This window comes from Cryptomeria japonica, chromosome 1 (genome assembly GCF_030272615.1).
Source record: "Cryptomeria japonica chromosome 1, Sugi_1.0, whole genome shotgun sequence".
In the NCBI taxonomy this organism is placed as follows: Eukaryota; Viridiplantae; Streptophyta; class Pinopsida; order Cupressales; family Cupressaceae; genus Cryptomeria; species Cryptomeria japonica.
Genome location: NC_081405.1, coordinates 450,210,373 through 450,234,583, shown reverse-complemented (window position 1 = coordinate 450,234,583; position 24,211 = coordinate 450,210,373).

Sequence of the window (24,211 nt, the reverse complement as noted above, 5' to 3'; positions counted from 1 at the left end):
AAAAAGATGTATTCAGTTACCAAATGGTGGCACTTTCATCCATATCTCAGTAGCCACCATTCAGGAGGTTTTTGGTCTAGGTTTTGAATCTAATGTTCCTTTGTCTTTTGAGAAACTAGAGGAAGAGTATACAAAAATGGACACCGTGTACAATGGATGGAATTTGGCCATTCATAAGGTTGAAAAGGAAAAACTGATAGAAGAGGATGAGCCCCCATTTGATATCAATATCTTCATGTAGTATATGCAGTATACCTACATAGTAGGTGGTCAAGTGGGAGGTGTTGAGGTCTTAGATATATCTCAGATAGGACCTCTAGTCCTTGCTGCCGACACATAGATGCATGAGCCGAGACAATTCAACTATGCTACTTATGTTGTTGAGAAAATACATGAGGGTTTCTTACGCCTTCAAAATAACCCTGAAAAATCTTTTAAGTTTTACTCTTTGTTGATGCATGTTGTCTTTTTTTATGGATGACTCAGGGGAATGTGGCCTGAGGCGCTAAAGTTGAACATTCATGGTAAAGATGGAGAGGAGCAACCTGTACAGTTATGGTGGTCATTGTGGGATTCACGTTTCATGAGATCCCACTATATCAAGTTTGAAGAGTTTTTTGTGCAGCCTTTATTCAGAGCTTTTGGAGTGTCTTTTGATGGGCCTTTTTTGAAGGAAATCAAAAGATTCCTTATACCCCATGAACATGGGGATACCAAAGTAAACCATAATTGGGGTGACTGGTATGTGTTCCAGGACTTCACCTATGCTAGAGTTTTTGGATTTGAAGGGGATCCTTATGTGTTGTCGAAGCCCGCACCTGACATGATCACTTACCTGGTGATTATAAGACAGATGAGTGTCTCAAATACAATGCATTTTGGGGGTGCACACAAGCAAGTTTTCTTGCCTGGGACCTTACATTTTAGTGATTTCACTATTGTCTCCACAAAGGCATATGAGATCATTCACAAGAGGTTGATAGAAGATTGCAACCTCTATGAGCACACAGGTCAAAAGAACTATGACCTTGAGGGCTATATCCACCAAGGCAGGAAAAAGAAAAATTGGGGTGATTACTTTCATGAGTATCTAGAAGCCTAGGGTATCTTCAGGAATAAGGAGTCCATGGAGGCTATGGAGATAGTCCAAAGTTTAGAATGAAAACTGGATGAGAAGAAGCAATAGCTGCAGGAGATAGGAGAGGAAGAAGAGGCAGAGAGCGAGTCAGGAGAAAATGAAGCTATTTCAAGATTTAGGAGGTCTGAAAGGGAAGAAGAGCCTGAAGCGCAGGACATAAACTATTGCAAGGATAAATGCAGATGTAGATGTTAGGCTAGAGGAGCATACCTCTTTTGTATTTGATGATGAATTCATCAATTCAAAGGAATTCAAGTCCTTCTTATATCACTTCAAGGGGAAAATGCTAAGAGAAGCAATGCCTAACATAACACTAGAGAATGAGGCAGAGATGCTTAGGAAACTGAAGGAAGATATTGATGCAAAAGTGGAAAGCATGACTCCTCAAAGGGGAAGGCAGCTTCTTGTAGAAGCAAGGATTATCTTGTTTCCAGAATGGGATCTTAGTGCATCCTTCATTTTTTATAGCCTGTTACATTCAGAGAAGAAGGATTTCAAATTGGACATTCAGGGCATGAATGACATCTTCATCGGATCAAGATATGATCCAGATGATGAGGCTATGCGGTTGTGGGCTTTTTATCCCCCAAATAAAAGGCCAAAGATCTTAGATGTGGATAAGGCTTTTGGAAACATAATGAAGTTGAAGGTTGGAGAGGTTGATCCCATGGTCACGACAGATATGGGAGTTGATATCTCAAAATTGAACAAAGCACAGATGAAGATGTTAATGAAAGAAGTAAGAAAGTATAAATCATTGTATGAAGAAATTTTGAGAAGTACGGGCCATCCTGTACCCAAGATAGCAGATGAATCCAAACTGAAAAAGAAGTGTGAAGAACTGTACAAGGAAAACAAAAAATTGAGGGAAAGAATACAAAGCATAAGGACAGACACAACATGTGTCTTATTGACAAAATGATTTGAAAATCAGCATAACATATTGGAGGAATTCTGGACTGTTTACCAGAAAAGAATGGATAACACATTATCGAACTAGAGGATCCTTGATAGGTTAAACATGCTATTGCAGGATCAGACATTGAGTGAAAAAAGGATCAATAAAGTCAAAAAGCTAATTGACACTCATCAAGGATTCACAACAGAATTAAATACCGAGTATGAGGAGTGTAAAGAGATCATCAATCATGGATTTCCAAGTGTAGTGTATGATGTAGGGGTCATGAAGGACAAACACTAGTTGATTATCGAATGCAGGTCTCTACTCAGTTCAACCCCTAGTGTTGCCCATGCGGATGTGTTGGATATGAATGAAATAGGGCAGCAGGTTGAAGGTTTTGTTACAACAGAGATAGCGGTTAGAGATATTGTCTTCAACACTACTACATATAAAGAGGAAAATATCTTTGGCATATCTAGAAATGTGGTTAGTGGCTGGATGGAAATAGTTAGTCTATGTTATTGTAAAATGTTTTAGTTATAGTAGTTAAGAGGGATAGATAGTTTTTTGTTAATCTTTGTTTGTACTAATGAAAGGGTGTGTCCTTTCATTCATATCATTTGAGTCATGTATATATAGAGAGTCATTTTGTATTCTACAGACACAAGTGGGATTACTATCTTTCAGATTATCTGTTGGAACCAATAATGTTATGTAAGGCAGGTCTGTAGAAATGAAAAATCCATTTAGTGCAAGCAAATGTATCACGAAGTATCTGTGAGTCTGTAGTCTTTTTACACCCATTTTCCAAGAAATTAATATACAAGATTATTTGTTTTCATCTTCAGATTGTTTCATTTTATATGATGTTGATGATTTAGAATCTTTTGGATAAGTCTAAATAAGATTTTTTGCAATGTTTTTCAACCTGTTGTTATAAAGATAATAGAATTATTTTTGTTGTTTTTATAGCATATATTGTGTCATTGCAGCGAGTCTTGTTTCTTCACACCGTCTCCAAAGATCACAAATATTCATCCATTAAATGATATGTAAATTGTCAGGGAAGGCACTGGTCTGTTATTGGTTTCTCGTGCATAGATTAAGTGTAAATAAAGTCCTCATTAGAGAAAAACATTACTAGTTTTTACTCTCATTGTTATTTCATAATTGTTCTAAGTTCCAACAGTATTATGTTATAGCTTTTATTCATATTCAATTTTACTTAAGTTTTCAGATTAAAACAAAGTTAAAAGCATATCAATAAAGCATAGTTGCAGGAAATTGTTTTTCAGCCCTATAAATAGCTACATTAAATAATTTAAATTCACTATAAAGAAGTCTCTTTATGCTTTTGAGATTGGGGTAAACCCACCTAGGTCTAGTGGAGCCTAAAGTGCAAAGGAATTTGGTTTTCGATCATTCGTATCCATTGGCCAAGGCCGATTGGAATAATTAGGGATTTGGAAAGCTCTTTTGATTTCCAATCTATGGTTTTGGGAACCAGCAACATGATTGTTGGAATCCATAGTTGGCAGAATGAGTAGAAAATATCGAGATGATGATCCTTCACATGAATAAGCACCACCATTTTTTTAATCAAACTTTGATTATAAATTTAGTAGGGTGGTTATTTATGGGTACAAAAGGATAAAAACTTTTTCATTTTCTAAAAGCGGTTTTTCATCAATAAAGAAGATGGTGTTTGAAGAAGATTATGCATGGAGTTGTTGCATATTTTTTGAAACTGGATGGATGTTCTCTCTCTAGTATGAGGTATCTCACTATCAGAGGAGTTGTGAAAGTTTGGAGAATTGTCAGAGGAGGCATGAAAGCCTTTTCTTATCATAAAAAGCCACCCATGACACATTCTCTACTCTTACTCTACCAATAGTTGGTAGGGTGTTTGAGGAAGGAGCCCATAGGGAACTGAAAGAAGGATTTATTCGAGTAAGGAGTGGTAGCTAGTCATCTCTGCAACAACATGGAAGCTGTAATGCCTTCTCAACATATTATATTTTCCCTTAAGCTTCTCTTTCCACTTCCTCTGATCCGGAGCACAAAGGTTGGAGATCATCCTCTAGTTTGGGGGCGATTTTACTTCTTGCCAAGATCTAGTTTCCTTTCCAAGAAGGGAAACGTTGTGTAAAATAGAGTGGGCATCCCCAGGTCCATCCAAAGACATAAGGGTGATAACAACATGGCTCAAGCATTTTTGTTTCTACCCAGAATCAGTTGAAGATTTTGTCTCCACTTCATCATGGGTACCGACATTTAGATAAGGAATTTTTTGTAATAGAATTGTGTATCGCCTCCTTAGCTTAATTTTATGGTGACATGTGTCCTTAGGCCTGAAGCTTGTTGCTCCCTTGTTTTCTATAAAAGGGAAATCAAGGCCATGATAACAGGTTCCAAAATCTCTGAATAGGGTCTCTTTAGGTAGGTCTGATCTGCAGGATTAGGTTCCAGTTTTGGGTATTCATGAGTAAATAGCAAGAATTGTAATGTCATTTGGCAGAGAACTATACAATATAGTTACCAATTTCAGATTTCAAGTGGGTTATTCTGTAAATGAAATGTATTATGTTACCCGATAGAAGATAGCTTTTTAAATTAATGCAGATAAATTTTTAAGTCCTTACTCTCTTGTGCGTGACTTTGTTTTCTTTTGAGTTAATGGAATAAAGGGTTTCATTTACTTGTTGCATTGTTATGATGTATGTAGTTTTCCATTCTATGCTTTAATCCAAGGGGTTAATTAAAATGCTTGAGTGAAATTACAGAGAGATAATGCTTGTACCAGGATTTGATAAGTAGTTCGGGGAAGAAATTGCAAATAGAACGATACTGTAAAGCAATATCGTTTTAAATCAAATCAACTGTTAGATAAATTTCTATCAAGTTTTCAGTAATATTTTAGAGACTCTATAGCCCAATAGATAAGACACTGGTATTTATTGTAGGTGTCGTTAGGTTATCAATTTCTTGTTTATTTCATTTATGATTTGTCATAAATCATTTAAAATCAAGACGCATTTCCATGGTTTATGTATGTGTGAGTTGTCCCACCCATCTCATGCTCCAGTTAGGTTGAGGATCACTGAAGGATTTGCCATCCTTGAGCATTCTCCTTTTCTATCGAGCCCTTACATGAGATTATCTACTTTGTTTTAGTTAATCTTTGAGTGTGGTGCAGAGATCAATAAGTTCACTAAAGGAATTACACTCTTGGGTTTTGAAAAGCCCAAAGTGTAGAAGGATTTGCAGATCCTTATCGCAGTTGGTCCAAGTCTAAAGGATATTGATAGTTGGAAGTGGATTTCCATAAGTATTTTGAGGAATCAACTTGGTCTCTGTTTCTCACAATGTAAACCCGTTTTCGGGAACAAACAAAAATGGCGGCTCTACTGGGGAAATATTGCTGGGTTTTCTATGGTTTGATGGTTGAGCTTTGCTCCAGCGTCATAGGACCTAAATCATTTTTCCATATAGAGTCATGAGCTTATTAATTCCATCCCTTTACAGTTTGAGTCAATTCTTATAAATGTTGTCTGAGAATCTATTGAATTACATCCTTCAATGCAAGTTTTGTCAAGATTTGTCCATATTAAATGGTTATTACATAATACCTCATAAGTTGTAAGTGGTGACTTTGAGATCCCTGCACCAGTGTGCATTGTTTGAAGAAGAATTGGGAAGAACCAAAGAATTTTCAGAAGAGATGAAGCAGGTTTGAGCTCTTATGATGAAGTACCTAGACAAGTTGAGGATGGAATCCGTATGATGCCATATGATGATAAGAGGTGTTGCAGCGCTGGTTTTTGAACAAATTTGACATGTGAATAATTTCTAGTTGTTCAAGATATTTTTCCTCCGCAAGGAGGTGGCGAGTCTATCAAAGATCAATGTAAAAGATTTAAAGAATTGAAGGTGATTTTTCAAATTCCCAGTTAAAGAAGATAGCAACAACTGCAAAGCTCCAGGTATTTTCAAAAAAATTGTCTAAAGATTTTTAAGTGTTCCCTTCAAGTGATTTCAGCACTAAATTAAGGAAAAGATAAAATCAGTCTCACCATACTTCTGGATTTTGTCATTGCATTATTTAAAAGAAGTATATTGTGGGATATATGTTTCAAGTGTGAAGTTCTCAACATTTTATTTTAAAATGCATTTTATAAAGTTCTAGGATCTTGTGTTTCAAAGGAATTGTAATAAATAATGTCAAGGGTGTTTGAATCTATGCACCCACATATGAGTTCTTGTGCGATCACATCTTATGGGTTGTCACAGTCATGTAATAGAAGAGGTTTTAGTGTTTGGATGTATTTATCTCTTGATTTCAGCCATGTGCATGAATCCCCAAGTGTTATACCACCTAAGATTAGGAAGGAGATTCCAAAGTTCAGTGGTTTAGTTTTTGAGTCTACTGAAAAACATCTGCAAGAGTTTTCTGATTTGATGGGAGATTTTGACATAAGCCAAGAAAGTGTTTTCATGAAGATTTTTGTTCAATCTTTGAAAGAAGATGCTAGAGATTGGTTTTCTTATTTACTAGCATGTTCTATCTCTTCATGGGATGAACTAAAGGCAACATTCATGGAACAATTTGGTGAAAGAGTTGATCCAGGTTCAATTATAAAAGGATTCATGAATATTCAAAAGGAAGAAGATGAGTTAGTCTCAATTTTCAATCTCAGATTTGCAAGTACATTGACTGACATTCCTAGTAGCTATAGGCCAAATGATGCAGTGTGCTTATTTATTTACCTAGCTGCATTTGATGAGGAAATGAGTTATTTGTTGAGAGAAAAAGATCCTAAAACCACGAAGTAGGCTTATAGGATAGCAATGGACATTGAGAACAACTTAAAATATGGAATCCCAAGGGGTTACTTATCTGCAAGTGTATGTTGTCCTAAGATACTAGATGTTGAAGAAAGGTATGAATCAAGAGGTAAAGACCATTGTTTAAACATTTGCATCCCTATGGACCAAACTAACCATGTTGTAACCTATGATTTAAACAAAAATATGAGTGAAGAGAACTTGTCTCAGACAATGGTTATTCCTCATGTCAGTGAAGATAAGGTTAGTGAGAAATTATGTGATACAACTAATACAAAGATGGAGATAATGTCAGTCACTTCACCGTATGACAACGACAATAGTTGTTACAGCAAGGAGATCCCACAAGAGATTCATCTACAGTCTTGTGTTTCAATTAAACCCAAAAGTGTGTATGAAGAATTGGAAAGTTGTACATCTGATGAAAAAAATGCAAGTATGCAGGATTTTAATAACATGAATTTAGTCTTTCAGAAATTAGTTATATATGATAATGAAAATCTGGATGATGAGGTGCCACCATTTTTGATTGATAATTTTTGAGGTAGAAAGTTGTGTGGTTTGTTCAAATAAGGAAAGTATGTTGCAGCCTATGTCTATGCCACATGGATTTATCCAAAGTAATGTACATGAAGAGTTAGTGGAGGTATGTGTCCTTGAAAATAATGTTTTGAATAGTTGCATACCATTTCTTCTATTAGAAATAGTTGTGCATGAAAGGACTCAAAAGTCTATGAATAATAAAAAGATTACATCAGACAAATCTATGGATCAGCCATATAGTGAATCTGCTTTGTGTAAGAAGTTTGCTTCATATGAAGAATTAGGAAGTGAAGAAGATGAAATAGGTTGTGATGAAACCTATTATCCTGATGATTTGATGATTCTTTAAATATATTTTAGAAACATTTGTAACTAGTGAATGTGAGGGTGATTTTTCTTTTGATGTTACAAATACTGAAATTGAATATGAGAGTGTGGAGTTAATTGATATTGTCCAAGGCTATGAAGTCGATGAAGAAGATTGTTGCCTTATTGCTTCACATGACATTTTAAATTTTTTGTTATGCATGAGGATAGTTTTGTTGAGAGGGTGAATGATGATACTTTTTCATCATACAGTGATCTAAGTATACAAAATAGTGATCAAGAATCCATGACTAGGTCAATGGGAAATATAAATGAATTAGAATGGTTTTCAAATGCTAATTGTTTAGATATGGATATTTGTAAACCTATTGTTATGTTGGATGGACCAGCATATGAGAGCATATCCTTTAACATTAGAAATAAATTTTTATAATGTTTGCAAGAATACTTCAATGATGAATATGTTATGGAAGTGCAAATAGATGAAGAGACAAATTTTCATGGTGCTAGTTGCAAAACAAAGTATGAAGTGTTTCACTTCCCTTTTCAGCTTGATGAGGCTATCATGAAAATTGATGAATGTTGTTATTAACATATTTTTATTTCAGACATTGAGAATGGGTATTTTTTATCTCAAGCAATGCAAGGTGATAAGGTTCAGATAAGTGAAGGATGTATTGAGATAAAGGGTTTTTATGACATGTTGAAGAATGAAGAGCTTGTTGTTCATGAATAGGTATATGATAGTAATATCTCTAGATTGTTCAAGATACAATGTGATCATAACTACGTATTTGGAAAAGGAAAGCAATGATTAATTTTCAGATGACATTGGGCCATCACATGTGGTTTGATTTTCAGGCCACAAGCAACTTGGGGTAGAGTAATATTTTCTGACTTTATGCCCAATGGAATAGTTACCTTTTCCCTCTTGAATTGTCTATTCATGGATAATTCTTGAGGCTCTACTTTCCTTAAATTAGTTGTTATCCCTTAGCATTAGATAGGTTTCTTTGGTACTGTAGTTTCCTTTCTATTGAAGTGGCCTTGTCTAGGTAACTTCTTTTGGGTCTTCTCTGCAAGTGGTCTGCTTCACCAAAGATTCTAGAATCCTCGCATCATTCCTGAGTAATGATCGTCCCCAACTAGAGCCACTGATAGTCCTAAAAGTGACTCTACAAGAATTTTTCATATTTGAGTCAAAATATTGGTCATTCCGGATTTTATTTTGCCCTCTATCAAATTTGAAGGTCTAGGGTTTGTGAATTTCCGATTAATTCTTGTTAAAGAAAAACCCTAACCTTATTATTTTTTGTCATTACCTTTTTCCACTTAAGCCAAGGGTCACTTACCATTGGCGAGGCCATTATACTTCCTAAGCATTAAGTCATTTTTAACGGGCCCCTAATATTCCCTTGTCTAAAAATTTTAAGTATTTCAGCCGATGGATAAAGGTAGTTTAGATCCGACAGTCTACGCTTCCCCGCAGATGAAAGTGCAAAGAAGATAAAGACCCTGACATCACAAAATGATTCCACTTGTCCTTGATGGAGAGGGACAAGCTAATGGTTTGACTTTTCAAAACCTCATGTTACTAGTTCTCAAGAGGTAAAGGTCGGTTTACTAATGGCCCATCAATTTAAACATGTTTCAAATGGAGAATGATGTTATAATCCGAGTGGAAAGGTGCTCAAAATTTAATTCACAAAGGTTGGTAGACATCGTGACTGCAAGTTAAAGAGAGAATAGATATGATGTTCCTCATGACCCCATGAAGAAAAATGCAAGGATTTTAAGGACCGCGACATCACCAGATGATGCCACGTGTCCTAGGCTTACAAAAAGGACCGACGATGGGGTTGCTAATGGTGTCAGGCTAGAAGATGATATGGCACTACTACGTCACGTGTTTTATGGGTCCGCAAGCCACAATGGAAGGTCAATGCCATATTGACCATTAGTGATCATTTTATTTGCTATGCTAGGCAAGATCTATGACTGGTTTTCAAACCAAAATTCAAAAGGGTTATTAAGGGCACTATTTGTCACCCGCACGAGAAAGATAGAAGGAACAGAATGCAAGATTATAAACTTGGAACAAGATACCAACAAGTTGGAACACTTGGATGCTGACTGATTCCAGAGGGACTAATTTGAATATTTCTACTGAGTCGGGATTGATTAGACAAGTAAGGACAATGTCTCAGAGGCATAAGGGGAATTGGAATAATTTCTGACTTGAATATAAAGCATCACAGGTTCCCCGATGAAATCAGAGATTGCTTATTGATAGGGATTCTAAAGAAGAATATTGTACACTCAAGGAGGAATAAGATCATAAAAAAATCATTTGTGCAAGGTGAGCCTATGCAAGTGGTAGTGGATTGATGGCCTAGAGATGACAGTGACATGGGTTTGATAGGCATGATTGCTGGAATCCGTAGCTGACAGGATGAGTAGAAAATATCAGGATGATGATTCTTCACATGAATGAGCACTGCCATTTTTTTAATCAAACTTTGATTATAAATTTAGTAGGGTGGTGATTTATGGGTAGAAAAGGATGGCGAGGACATTATACTTCCTAAGCATTAAGTCATTTTCAGTGGGCCCCTCATATTCCCCTGTCTAAAAAATTTAAGTATTTCGGTCGATGGATAAAGGCAGTATAGATCCGACGGTCCGCGCTTCCCACAGATGAAAGTACAAATTAGATAAAGACCGCGATATCACAAAATGATGCCACTTGTCCTCAATGGAGAGGGGTAAGCTAATGGTTTGAATTTTCAAAACCTCATGTTACTGGTTCTCAAGAGGTAAAGGCCGGTTTACTATTGGCCCCATCAATTTACACATGTTTCAAATGGACGGTGATGTTATAATTCGGGCAAAATGGTGCTCGACGTTTAATTCACAAAGGTTGGTGGACACCGTGACTGCAAGTTAAAGAGAGAACAAAACTAACGTTCCTCATGACCCCATGAAGGAAAATGCAATGATTTTAAGGACCGTGACATCACGAGATGATGGCACATGTCCCGGGCTTACCAAAAAGACCGACCGTGGGGTAGCTAACGGTGTCAGGCAAGAAGATGATATGGCACTGCTACGTCACATGTTTTATGGGTTCGCAAGCCATGATAGAAGGTCAATGCCATATTGACCATTAGTGATCATTTTATTTGCTAGGATGGGCAAGATCTATGACTGATTCTCAAACCAAATTTCAAAAGGGTTATTAAGGGCACTATTTGTCACCCGCACGAGAAAGATAGAATGAACAAAATGCAGGATTGTCAACTTGGAACAAGATAGTGACAAGTTGGGACACTTGGATGCCGACTCATTCTAGAGGGACTAATTTGATTATTTCTACCGAGTCGGGAATAATTAGACAAGTAAGGACAATGTCTCAGAGGTATAAGGGGAATTGAAATAATTTCTGAGTTGAATATAAAGGATCGCAGGTTCCCCAATGAAATTAGAGATTGCTTGTTGATAGGGATTCTGAAGAAGAATATTGTACACTCAAGGAGGAATAAGATCATAACAAAATCATTTGTGCAAGGTGAGCCTATGCAGGTGATAGTGGATTGATGGCCTAGAGATGATAGTGACCTGGGTTTGATAGGCATGATTGCTAGAATCCATAGCTAACATGATGATGATTCTTCACATGAATGAGAACTCCCATTTTTTTAATCAAACTTTGATTATAAATTTAGTAGGGTGGTGATTTATGGGTAGAAAAGGATGGAGAGGCCATTATACTTCTTAAGCATTAAGTCATTTTTAGTAGGCCCCTCATATTCCCATGTCTAAAATTTTTAAGTATTTCGGCCGATGGATAAAGGCAATTTAAATCCAATGGTTCGTGCTTCCCCACAGATGAAAGTGCAAAGAAGATAAAGACCCCAACATCACAAAATGATGTCACTTGTCCTCGATGGAGAGGGGAAAGCTAACGGTTTGACTTTTCAAAACCTCATGTTACTAGTTCTCAAGAGGTAAAGGCCGGTATTTACTAATGGCCCCATCAATTTACACATGTTTCAAATGGACGGTGATGTTATAATCCAGGCAGAATGGTGCTCGATGTTTAATTCACAAAGTTTGGTAGACACCTTGACTGCAAGTTAAAGAGAGAATAGATCCGACATTCCTCATGACCCCATGAAGGAAAATGCAAGGATTTTAAGGACCATGACATCATGAGATGACGCCATGTGTCCTGGGCTTACCAAAAAGACTGACAGTGGGGTTGCTAATATTGTCAGCCTAGAAGATGATATGGCACTGCCGTCACGTGTTTTATGGGTCTACAAGCCACAATGGAAGGTCAATGCCATATTGACCATTAGTGATCATTTTATTTGCTAGGCTGGGCAAGATCTACAACTGATTTTCAAACCAAATTTCAAAAGGGTTATTAAGGGCACTATTTGTCACCCGCACGAGAAAAATAGAATGAATAGAATGCAGGATTGTTGACTTGGAACAAGATAGAGACAAGTTGGGACACTTGGATGCTGACTCATTCTAGAGGGACTAATTTGATAATTTCTACTGAGTTGGGATTGATTAGATAAGTAAGGATGATTTCTCATAGGCATAAGGGGAATTGGAATAATTTCTGAGTTGAATATAAAGGATCATGGATTCCCCGATGAAACCAGAGATTGCTTGTTGACAGGGATTCTAAAGAAGAGTATTGTACACTCAAGGAGGAATAAGATCATAACAAAATCATTCGTGCAAGGTGAGCCTATGCAGGTGGCAATGGATTGATGGCCTAGAGATGATAGTGACCTAGGTTTGATAGGCATGATTGCTGGAATCCATAGCTGATAGGATGACTAGAAAATATCGGGATGATGATTCTTCACATGAATGAGCACTGCCATTTTTTTAATCAAAATTTGATTATAAATTTAGTAGGGTGGTGATTTATGAGTAGAAAAGGATACAAACTTTTTCATTTTCTAAAATCGCTTTTTTATTAGTTAAGAGGATGGTGTTTGTGTTGGCATATGCACACTCCAATGAGACATTGTAGGTGATTGAAGGTTTTGTCATTGATGGCAACCTTGCAATCCTATGGAACTGGCAAGGCATTATAATGGCAAGGCATTACACTGGCAAGTTAGTGCACCGGCATCAGCAGATCACACTCTACACTGGCACTCAGGACACCAACATCGACACAAAGAAAGGAAGTATACTGGCACAGAGACCGACAGGATTTTGTTATATTATATTTTGTTTATTATTGTAAAAAATTTGTAAGCCAACTTGGCAAGTTGTAAAATGACTCTTATATATAAAAGAGATCATTGTAGATATTTTATAAGTAAGGAAGTAAGTGAAGATAGTGATGTATGTGAAATATTAAGGCAGACCTATTGTGCGAAATATAGGTCAAAGGGTTTATGTGAGAAGTAGAGCAGCAACCAGTACTTAATCAAGATTTATAGATGCTATTGTAAAGCAGTACAAGATATTGGATTTATATAATCCACATTATAAGTCAGTGAGACTTCCCATCGAGCAGTGAGCTCTAGGCAGTTTGCCTTCCTACATGTGCAGGCCCCTATTGTAAGCAATATTCTCTTATTGCCTAGTAAATGGATATTGTGGGTCACAAATCCCACCAAGGTTTTTCCCACACTAAGTTTCCTCGTTAAATCCTTGTGTTGTGGTGTTCTTTTCATGTGGATGTTCTTAATTCTATTTATTGCATTACTTCTTGCATACCGGTACACTATTATAATATGTTCTGCATGTTTTAAGTTAAGAAATTCTAATTACCAATTATATACTGATTCACCCCCCCCCCGCTCCCAGTATCTGTGGGATTCCTAAAAATTGGTATCAAAGCTTGGTCCTCTATTTTTAAAAGCCTAACAGCTTGAGGAAGATCTTGACACCAGTAAAGATGGAAAATCTGATGAAGCAACTTGAAGCAGCTCTTTCAGACTATGATGCAGAAAAATTGAAAAATATCAAACTTGAAGATGATCTAAAAGCAGCTTAGGATATCATTCAGGCACTTCAAGAGAATCTTACTGTTGCAAGAAACAAGAGAAGAGAACTTTGTGAAAAATTGCAAAATGAGAATGATGAAAAGGAATCACTTAATGATCAGATAAGCAAACTGAAACAAGAGAACATGACAACAAAGAATGAGATGTAGGATATGACTATGAGATTTTGTAAAGAGATTGAGGATAAGAAGAAGAATGAAGAAGAATTGACCAGAAGACTAAGTGATGCAGCAAATGAGAACACAAGACTTAGCTATGAAAATGGCATGTTGAAGACAGATTTGATGCACACTCAGAATGACTCCAATGAACTGATGAGATAGAAAGAGGTCTTAGAAAGAGAACTAGAAACTGCAAATGAACTTAAAAAAAAATTCAATAAAAGCTCAGAGGAACTTGGCACCTTGCTGAAGAATCAAAAACTTAAAGGTGACACTTCTGGAATTGGCTTTAAAGTTGGTGAAAGCTTCGGTACTACAAATACTCAGGATCATAGCAAACCGGTAAGACAACCTAATGCTTATAAATTCAATGGAAAATGCTTTAACTGTAATAAGTATGGTCATAGAGCAAATGAATGTAGATCTAGAAATTATCAGAATATCAACACACCCACCGGTCAATGTTCTAAATGCAACAAAGTTGGTTACAATTCTGATAATTGCAGAATGAATGTGAAATGTTATGTTTGTGGAAGATTTGGACATTTATCTAATCAATGAAGAACACAAACCGGCATAGGTTATGGGAAAGCTATTCAGAAGAATAATGTAACTTGTTATGCATGTAACAAGATTGGGCATATTGCAAAATTCTATAGAAGTAAAGGATCATCAGTAGACAACAAAAGTTCTAGCTTGAAAGGTAAAGAAAAGGTTGAAGAGGTTAAGAAAGAATTATCAATACAATGGATTAGAAAAGCAGATCTAAATATTGGGAATACTCCTCCACCGGTAGAACCAATCAATGCTTCACCGGCAGGACAGAGTGATGCTTCACCGGTAGGACAAAGTAGTGCTCCACCAGCAGGAAGTTCTTCATCTAATTGAAGAAAGTTTCCTTGAGGGTTTGGTAATCTAATGACACATGTGCTATTATTCCCTTGATTAGAGATGAGAAATTGAAAATACTTATTACCAGCAGACAATGTTAAGTGAATACTTAACCGGAATGCATTTAATGTGGTAGATGGCAAAAAAGACACTATAAATTTGAGGTTTTGGCTCCATTTCATTTCACTGAGATTTCAAACCTATGAAGAGCGTGAAGATTCTGAGCTAAGGCATTTCAAGCAAGAGGCAAGAACACTTCAAGCAATCATCCATCCTAAAGGTAGTAAAAGGTATTTTATCATGGCATCCACCTCTGCAATTGAATATATAGCAAACCCTACTATTGTCGAAGTTATAAAAAGACCTAGGCCTGTATTTCAATTAGTTCCTGAAGTAGCAAAGAAAGATGATACCTTAGGTTCTTTTTCTCAAATTCCTAAGGGAGTTGTTTATGCTAAAGACCCCAAAATTTACATTCATTGTAACATTGAGGAACTAGGAGATGAAGAGATTAAAACCATGTTTAAAACTGTCATATGTGATGAATCTGGCAATGTAAAAGATGAACATAAGATCATTGAAACCCTAGGATTTACAGAGATCCTTAGCATTCCTGAATTCCCCAAGGATGTGATTAGGATAGTCTTAAGCAGGGTACATGGTGAATTTTTCTGGTTAGATACAATTCACAAAATCACCAAGGAAGCTGTGAAAGCTGTCACAGGGTTACCGACCACCGGTAAAAGGCCAGAGAAAACTAAGAAGGTTTCCAATGACCTAGTTACTCAGTTAACTGGTGCCACATCTGACAGAAGGTCCTTAAGAGTAAATGATGTAACAGACATTAATGTGAGATTTATCAGCATGATATTAGGATATAAAGCTACTCATGCAAATAGACTTAATTTAGTTTCAAGTTTATGCATTAAGAGTGCTTATGATATGGTCATAGATAATGCAAAGATTGATGTATGTGAGTGGTTGAAGGATGAATTAATTGACAACTTAGGCAAGATTAAAAAGGACAAGAAAGGAACTTTTAAATTTGGAAATCTGTTAGTATGTCTGATGCTACATATAACCAAATAGGTTCCTAGTATAGGCTACAAAGAACTTGGATATGATATATTGGTAGGTAAACAGTTAACATAACTATTCAATAATATGGGAGAAGATAAGGAAAACAATATCCATGATTTCTTTCAAGCACTAAAGGTCAAAATGAAGAAAAGAATCAGATTATCACAAAAGATTGTTGACAAATATAAGGATGAAATATGCTTTATAATCAAGAAGGATGAGATCTGGATGGAAGCAGTCATCCCTAGGACAGTTTGGGTAACAAAGATGGGCTATGAAACAGATGATCATATAATTGAAACATATGCTAAAGCACTTCTAGAAGCCCCTAAAGAACCTAAGGAAGAAATATTTGGTAGTGCAGAAACTATTGAAAGCCAAATACAATCTAAGAAAAGGGTGAAAAAGGTTGAGGTAGTTGTGAGAAGAGGTTCTAGATAGGCAAAGGCTATTAAAGAAGATGTGTTAAAGCAAATTGGTATAACAGAGGATGAGTTAGCAGCTCCACAACCTGAGACTCATCTATCACCGATAGGCACTTCTTCAGAGAGTGGCATGCCTGCAACTTTCAAGAGAGTTGTAAGGAAAAGAGATCCCTCACCGGAAACCACACCCTCACCTAGGAGGACAAGACAAAAACAACAAGCAGTGAGATCTCCGGTAAGAAAGGCTACACCAAAGAAGAAGAAACTGACACCCAAGAAGAAGAAGAGGACAAATAAGGACTTGGCCCCTTTTGGCATACTGTTGAATGAAATTACAAAGGAAGGCAAATTGAAGAATATAGAGAAACTATATGACACTCTGACAGCTGATGAATAAGAACAAGTAGAAAACAGTGTTATATTGCATATAGATATGTATAAGAAATTTTTGATGGAAGTAGTAAATGAAGTTCTAGATGAACTATTTAAGAGACTGGAAGCAAGAAGACAAGAATTAGTAGAACTTGACAAGAAAATAAAGATAGAAAAGCTACTTGTTGTATATCCAGTGAATTCACCCAAAGAAATTAATGACTTAATTGCTCAAGCCAACCGGTCAGTATTTTCTATTGCACACAGGCACATTGCTTTAATGGTTGGAAGAGTTAATGAAGTGACTGAGGAGACAGAAAATGCATGGGACATTTTCCTAGTGGAAAAAGAAAAACAAGAAGAATACATGAGCCACAAAGCTATAAAGTTATATCAAAAAGAAAGAGACAAGGGTAAAGGTAAAGTTGGTGGACCACTCAGTATCAAGGTTAAAGACAACTTACCCCCACTTCCTTTGATTACTCCACCGGTAAAAACAACAGCTACAAAAGATCAACCAACAGTTGAAAGTATGGATGTAGGGGATGTTAATCCTAATCCTTAAGTATTATATACTGTGGATGTTGATACTCAAAAGATCAACATTGTGGTAGACAAAGATATAGCTGATAAGACTGAAATGGCTAGTGAGCCTCCGGTAGCTAAGCAAACTGATAACACACAAGAGAAACAGGCAGATGACAAAGAACAAAAGGTAGAGACTCACACTCAGACTGAGACAATGCAACAAATAGACAAACCAACAGAGCAAAAGGATCCTGAATAGGAACAACAACAGAAATAGGAACAAGTTCATAAGGAAACAGTGCCACCGGTAACTGGAGAAGTAGAAAAACCATTGCTTAGAGAAATGCAAACACAAATAGACCTACCAGAGGTCAATACAGGCTTGGTTACTTCCACTGGCGGTACTCAGAATGTAGGTTCATCATCAGGCTACAAATAAACTAATGTGACTGAAGTACTACTAGATTCAATTAAAAAGATAACAGATTGCAGCTCACAAGCTTATAAGGCAATAGATGACACCATACCAATTTTGAAGGTAATTGCTCCTAATTGTAATATAGACAATAAAGATTCTTTAGAAAAACTTGATACCTTGTGTAAATATATCACAGAAAACATTGAGAAATTAAAGGAAGAGACATTGAAGGACAAAGTGTAAATTGAAAAGCAGAGATTCTTTGATGAGCAGATAAAGAAGTGTACTAGAGATTTTGACACACTTCTACCGGAACTGTGTAATTTATTAAAAGAGTACAAAACTCTGTACAAAGACACCTGTAAGACAAACCTTTTAACTGTAGATATAGATAAGAAGATGACCAAGGCACAAGATGAAATCAATAAACTTGCAGATAATTTTGTTAACTCACCTGATACACTATCAGTTTTTGAACAAAAGATAACAAATTTTGAGGAAGAATTACTTAAATTGGAAAGAGAAAAAGAGAGAATAGTGAATAAGGCAAAGCATCTAAGATTAAAACTGAGTCCAAGATTGGACTATCTAGCATCACTGCGGAAGGAACTATCTGAGGTACTAATACATGGACAGAAAACATTGGTAGAGCATTTACAACATCTCATCGGTACAACTAAGAGAACAGAGATAACAATAAGAGATAGTAAAAAGTTGATGGAGAGTATAAACTTGATTTTGGTGGATCTATTTCAAATTGTAACTACCTAGTTACAAGGTTGAAACTACAAACTCTACTGACATCTTGACAACCTTTGTCATTGATGCCAAAGGGGGAGTAGTGGGATGAGAAAATTCAACATCACAGGAATCATATGCTTAGGGGGAGCACACACATTTTTGGTAACATTTTTGGACTTCACATTTTTGGATACACTTTTGAAATTTCTCATGAGTGTTGCCATCAATGCCAAAGGGGGAGATTGTTGGCATATGCACACTCCAATGAGACATTGTAGGTGATTGAAGGTTTTGTCATTGATGGCAACCTTGCAATCCTATGGCACCGACAAGGCATTACACCAGCAAGTTAGTGCACCGACATCAATAGATCACACTCTACACCGGCACTCAGGACACCGGCACCGGCACAAAGAAAGGAAGTATACCAGCACAGAGGCCAACAGGATTTTGTTATATTATATTTTGTTTATTATTGTAAAAACTTTGTAAGCCGACTTGGCAAGTTGTAAAATGACTCTTATATATAAAAGAGATCATTGTAGATATTTTGTAAGTAAGGAAGTAAGTGAAGATAGTGATGTATGTGAAATATTAAGGCAGACCTATTGTACAAAATATAGGTCAAAGGGTTTATGTAAAAAGAATAGCAGCAACTGGTACTTAATAAGGCATTATAGATGCTATTGTAAAGCAGTACAAGATATTGGATTTATATAATCCACATTGTAAGTCAGTGAGACTTCCCATCGAGCACTGAGCTCTAGGCAGTTGGCCTTCCTGCATGTGCAGGACCCTATTGTAAGTAGTATTCTCTTATTGGCCAGTAAGTGGATATTGTGGGTCACAAATCCCATCGAGGTTTTTCCCACACTGGGTTTCCTCATTAAATCCTTGTGTTATGGTGTGTTTTTCATGTGGATGTTCTTAATTCTGTTTATTGCATTACTTCTTGCATACCGGTACATTGTTATAATATGTTCTGCATGTTTAAGTTAATAAATTCTAATTACTGGTTAGATACTTATTCACCCCCCCCTCTCAGTATTTGTGGGATTCCTAATAGTTTGAATAGGATTATGCATGGACTTGTTGCATATTTTTGACACTGGATGTGTTGTTCACCAAAAGTGATAACCCAAGTATACCTGCAAATCTATCTATGAGATAGCCAATCTCAATCAATGAAACACCTCAGGGCTTGGACAACATGACAAGGATATGAATCCTTCTACTCTTTAGGCTCTGCAAAACCTAGGTGGGTATACCTTTGATGCATTTAATTAGATCTATCACACACAGGACTACATCAATCAAAAGCAGATGGATCTCAAAAGGTTCAAAAACTAAGAGGTAACTGTAGATGGGCTAGATCCATACTTGCAACTCAACATTTTTAAATCATGAGATGGAGGGACACTTCCACATAACATAAAATATAAAATATATCTGGATTTTGGATTTTTAAATGGTGTTTTGACAACCTTTCAATATTACAAGAGACCAGTGTCTTATCTAGGCCACAGAGTCATGCATAAAACTAGAAGAGAAATCTCATATGCAAGTTCTTTTCAACATTAAATTTTCATGTATCAATGCCTTACATTAATACAATCCTCTGCTCTGTCACAAAACCATACTTATATGTATATATATATCCAATATGCATTCAAAATCATTAATGCTAGGTTTTAGGATTTAAATCCTTCCTTGAAGAATACCCAAAAAGACAAACACTACACTCTTAGAGGAATCTAAAAGAGACAACTCAAATTATCCTTGATAATATGAAATTATATGACTCTGAGTACATTTTGGAGACAATTTCATGGAAACTCACACATGCCTTGCATATGTGTGAACCTGCAAACTAAAACTAAACCTACAGTAAATACAACACTGAAAACATAGAAGAACGCACTGTCATTTGCATTGATAAAAAGATGCCATCACTAGAACTTGCAATTTTGGATTTCTCCCTTGGAGAAAATCCCTCCAAAACTAGAACCCTTAACCAATGAGAAGAATTGGGAATAAGAAGGAGAGGGAAGAAAATCAAATCTGCAACTGAATTGCCAAGTGTCTCCTTTCTAACTGAATTTCATTCTCATCAAAACTGCTCTTGAAATATCCCACATTTGTCAAAATTAACTACTTGACCAGATTTCTCATTCCAAGAGCTTTCCGAAAACATATAACACTTTATATTTTGCCCAAAAAATGAGCCTTGGGCGAATTAATTCCCCATTTGTGCACATCATTTAATTTTTTCATTTATTTGATATAGTTTGCACTCTGTAATTAACTGATTTTAATTTTGATTTTTGCTCTGATTGCGCCTTGACTCTTTGCCATGTGGTGACCTCTAATTGGTCGATGGGTCCACTGGGTGCCACCTAGGATGACACCTCATCACTCTACCACGTGTCTGCTTGCTTGTCGTCCACCTAGGTGCCACCTTTGCACCACATCATCGCCACCTCACCGGGACCCCGCCTACTGGACCGCTGACTAGACCTACCACTTGTGCACCACCTAGTTTTTGCCATTTTGTAGGGTTTATTCTATTAAATTCTGTGAGAAGCAAGAATTGAGCCAGGATCTGATGTCGGTCATAGATCACATGCAACTCCAAGCAACGGATGATCGAAGATCAAAATAGCTGAATGAAGATAAATCTGATATGAGAGAAAAATAGAGATAAAGAAGAGAATTTAGAGAAGACTCTCACCGAGCTATCACTTCACTTGTAAAGGTGAGAGTATATTGCTTATTATATAGAAAAATAATAGCATATACAACCAAGAGGTGCATTAACTCCCACCTCCATAAAAAGTGGGAGGTTTTACCTACTACCCCATAAAAGGTGGGAGGTTTTTACCTACTTGGTAAATTTCAAAACATGTGGCATAACCTCCTTACATGAAAACAAAAAAGGAGTTATAAGAGGTGGCACATAAGGCCAAAAGAGGGTGAGAAACCCAACTACCCCATAACCCACTTAGGAAATGACAAAATAGTGGTTATGAGAGGTGGCACAACAAGACAAAAGAGGGTGTGTAACTCAACTACCCATGTGAGGTGGAGAGTTACACATGTAGCTAATATATTCCGCCACGTGTCCTCATATTAACCACACCTAATAACCTAAGCAAGCTTAATAATATATGTGTAGGAAAAATAAATACCCCCTAACATAAGGAAAATAAAAAAAACCTACACTAACACCCCCCCTTAAGCGTAGCTTAGGTGGGTGAAAAGATGGGTCCCGACAAATGAGGCCATGTTAGGTACCCATGTACATAAATATCCCCCCCAAAAGAAGAAGCCTCCCCATAAGAGGAATAGACCCCCCTAAATAGAGAGAGAAAGAATGAAGGACTAAGAAGCCCCTCCTGAAGTAGACACCTTTTGCATCCCAAGCAAAGATCACAAATGAAGGAACTTGCTTTCAGTGAAAGGTTTGGTGAAGATGTCCGTAGTTTGCTCCGATGTAGAACAATACTTAAGATCAATGATGCCTTCCTGAATGAGCTCCCGAATATAGTGCATATGTATCTCAATGTGTTTCATCCTCTGATGATGAACTGGATTTCTTGAGATCTATATAGCACTCTGATTATCACAAAAGATGATGGTAGGCTTTCTAACTGGAATACCAAGCTTAGTAAGAATATTTTGAAGCCAAATAGCCTCAGTGGTGGCATTGACTGCCCCTCGATACTCGGCCTCTATCGATGAAAGAGCAATTGCAGACTGCTTCTTGCTCGACCAACAAACTGGACTAGAACCAAGTGAGAAGCAATACCCAGAAGTAGACTTGCGATCCTGAGAATCACCTGCCCAATCTGAATCCGTATATCCTACCAAGTCAATATCCACACCTACTACATACTGAATTCCATAATTGTGAGTACCCTGAATGTAGTGGAGGATCCGTTTAGCTGCTTTCCAATGCAACTCATGTGGCTCTTGCATGAATCTAGAGACCATGCCCATAGCATAAGAAATGTCGGGTCTCGTATGAGTCAAATAAATGAGGCTTCCAACAAGCTGTCGATATAAAGTGCCATCAACCAAGGGTGAAGAGCACTTAGCCTCAAGTTTGACCCCTGACAAAAATGGAGTAGGTGCAGGCTTACAATCAGCCATGTGAAATCTAGAGAGCATATCAAGTGCATACTTGGGTTGTCCAAGGAAGATTCCTGAAGATGATTGAGTGATCTCAATTCCCAAGAAGTAATGTAGAAGACCCAAGTCTGACATCAAAAATCTATCATGTAGAGCAATTTTCACTGCTTTGATGGTGGATGAGTGACTCCTTGTGAGTAACAAGTCATCAACATAGAGAACCAAAAATGTGAGAGTTTCATCCTGTTGCAGAATGTATACGTTCGAATCAGAATGGCACCGAGTGAAACCAACTGTCAGAAGGAATGAGTCCATCTTGGCATACCAAGTTCGAGGAGCCTGTTTAAGGCCATAGAGAGACTTTCGAAGTCGACACACAAGTGAAGGATCCTGAACAAACCCTTGTGGTTGCTCCATGTAGATTTCCTCCTGAAGGTCACCATGAAGAAATGCACTCTTCACATCCATCTGATGAACTTCCCAATGATGGGCAGCAGCTATAGCAAGAACAAGCTGGATGGAATTCATCTTAGCAACTGGAGCAAAATTCTCAGAGTAATCAACCCCTGGAACTTGGGAAAAACCTTTTGCTACCAAGCGAGCCTTATACTTATCAACTGACCCATCCGCTGCAAATTTTGTTCGATAGATCCACTTGCATCGAACAAGTTTCCTTCCTTTAGGAAGAGGAACTAAATCCCATGTGTGATTCCTTTCCAAGGAATTGAACTCTTCTTGCATTGTAGCATCCCACTCAGAAACACCTGAAGCTTCTCGAAAGGACTGTGGATCAAAAGCTGAAGCAATGAAGAGATGTGGAGCTTGCTGAAATTGTGACCTTGTTCTTCTAGTATCTAATGGATCACCAAGCCAATCTCCTGCTGACTCAAAAGTTTGTCAAGCTCAAAGAGGCACTGAGGCTGGAGAGTCTGGGGGAGAATCATTAGCCTCTGAATGATGACTATGAGAGGAATGTGAATCCTCATCATCACTGTCACCATCTGAAGTAGAGGAAGAAGACTCCTCATCAAAATTAGGAGGATTAAGATCCTCTAAAGAACTATCATCATAATGCAATTTCTCCAGTGTGATAGTGGATGGAGAGGTGGTATGAGAAGAACTAGAAGAACTCTCCTCAAAATGAACACTCCTCTCAATGAACAACTCATGAGTAGTGGGATGGAGAAGCCTATACCCTTTGACATCATCTGGATATCCAACAAATATGCAAGGCTTACTCTGCGGATCCATAGCCTTGCATTTTTCAGCTGGAATGTGGGCCCATGCAAGAGAACCAAACACTCTAAAGTGTTTAACTGTGGGTTTTCGACCAGTCCAAGCTTGAAAGGGAGTTACCCCCTTCACAGCTTTATGAGGAACTCGATTCTGGATGTAACACGCACAGTTGATGGCCTCTGCCCAATACCGAGGTGCCAAAGACTTGGAGTGAATCATAAAATTAGCCATCTCCTTCAAGGACCTATTCTTTTGTTCTGGTACACCATTTTGTTGAGGACTGTATGGAACTGTGTGCTGCATGTTGATACCTTCTGAAGCACAAAACTGTTCAAACTGATTATTAACATATTCACCCCCATTATCTGTACGCAAAATCTTGATGAACTTCCCAGATTGTTTCTCTGCAAAAGCTTTGAAATCTAGAAAA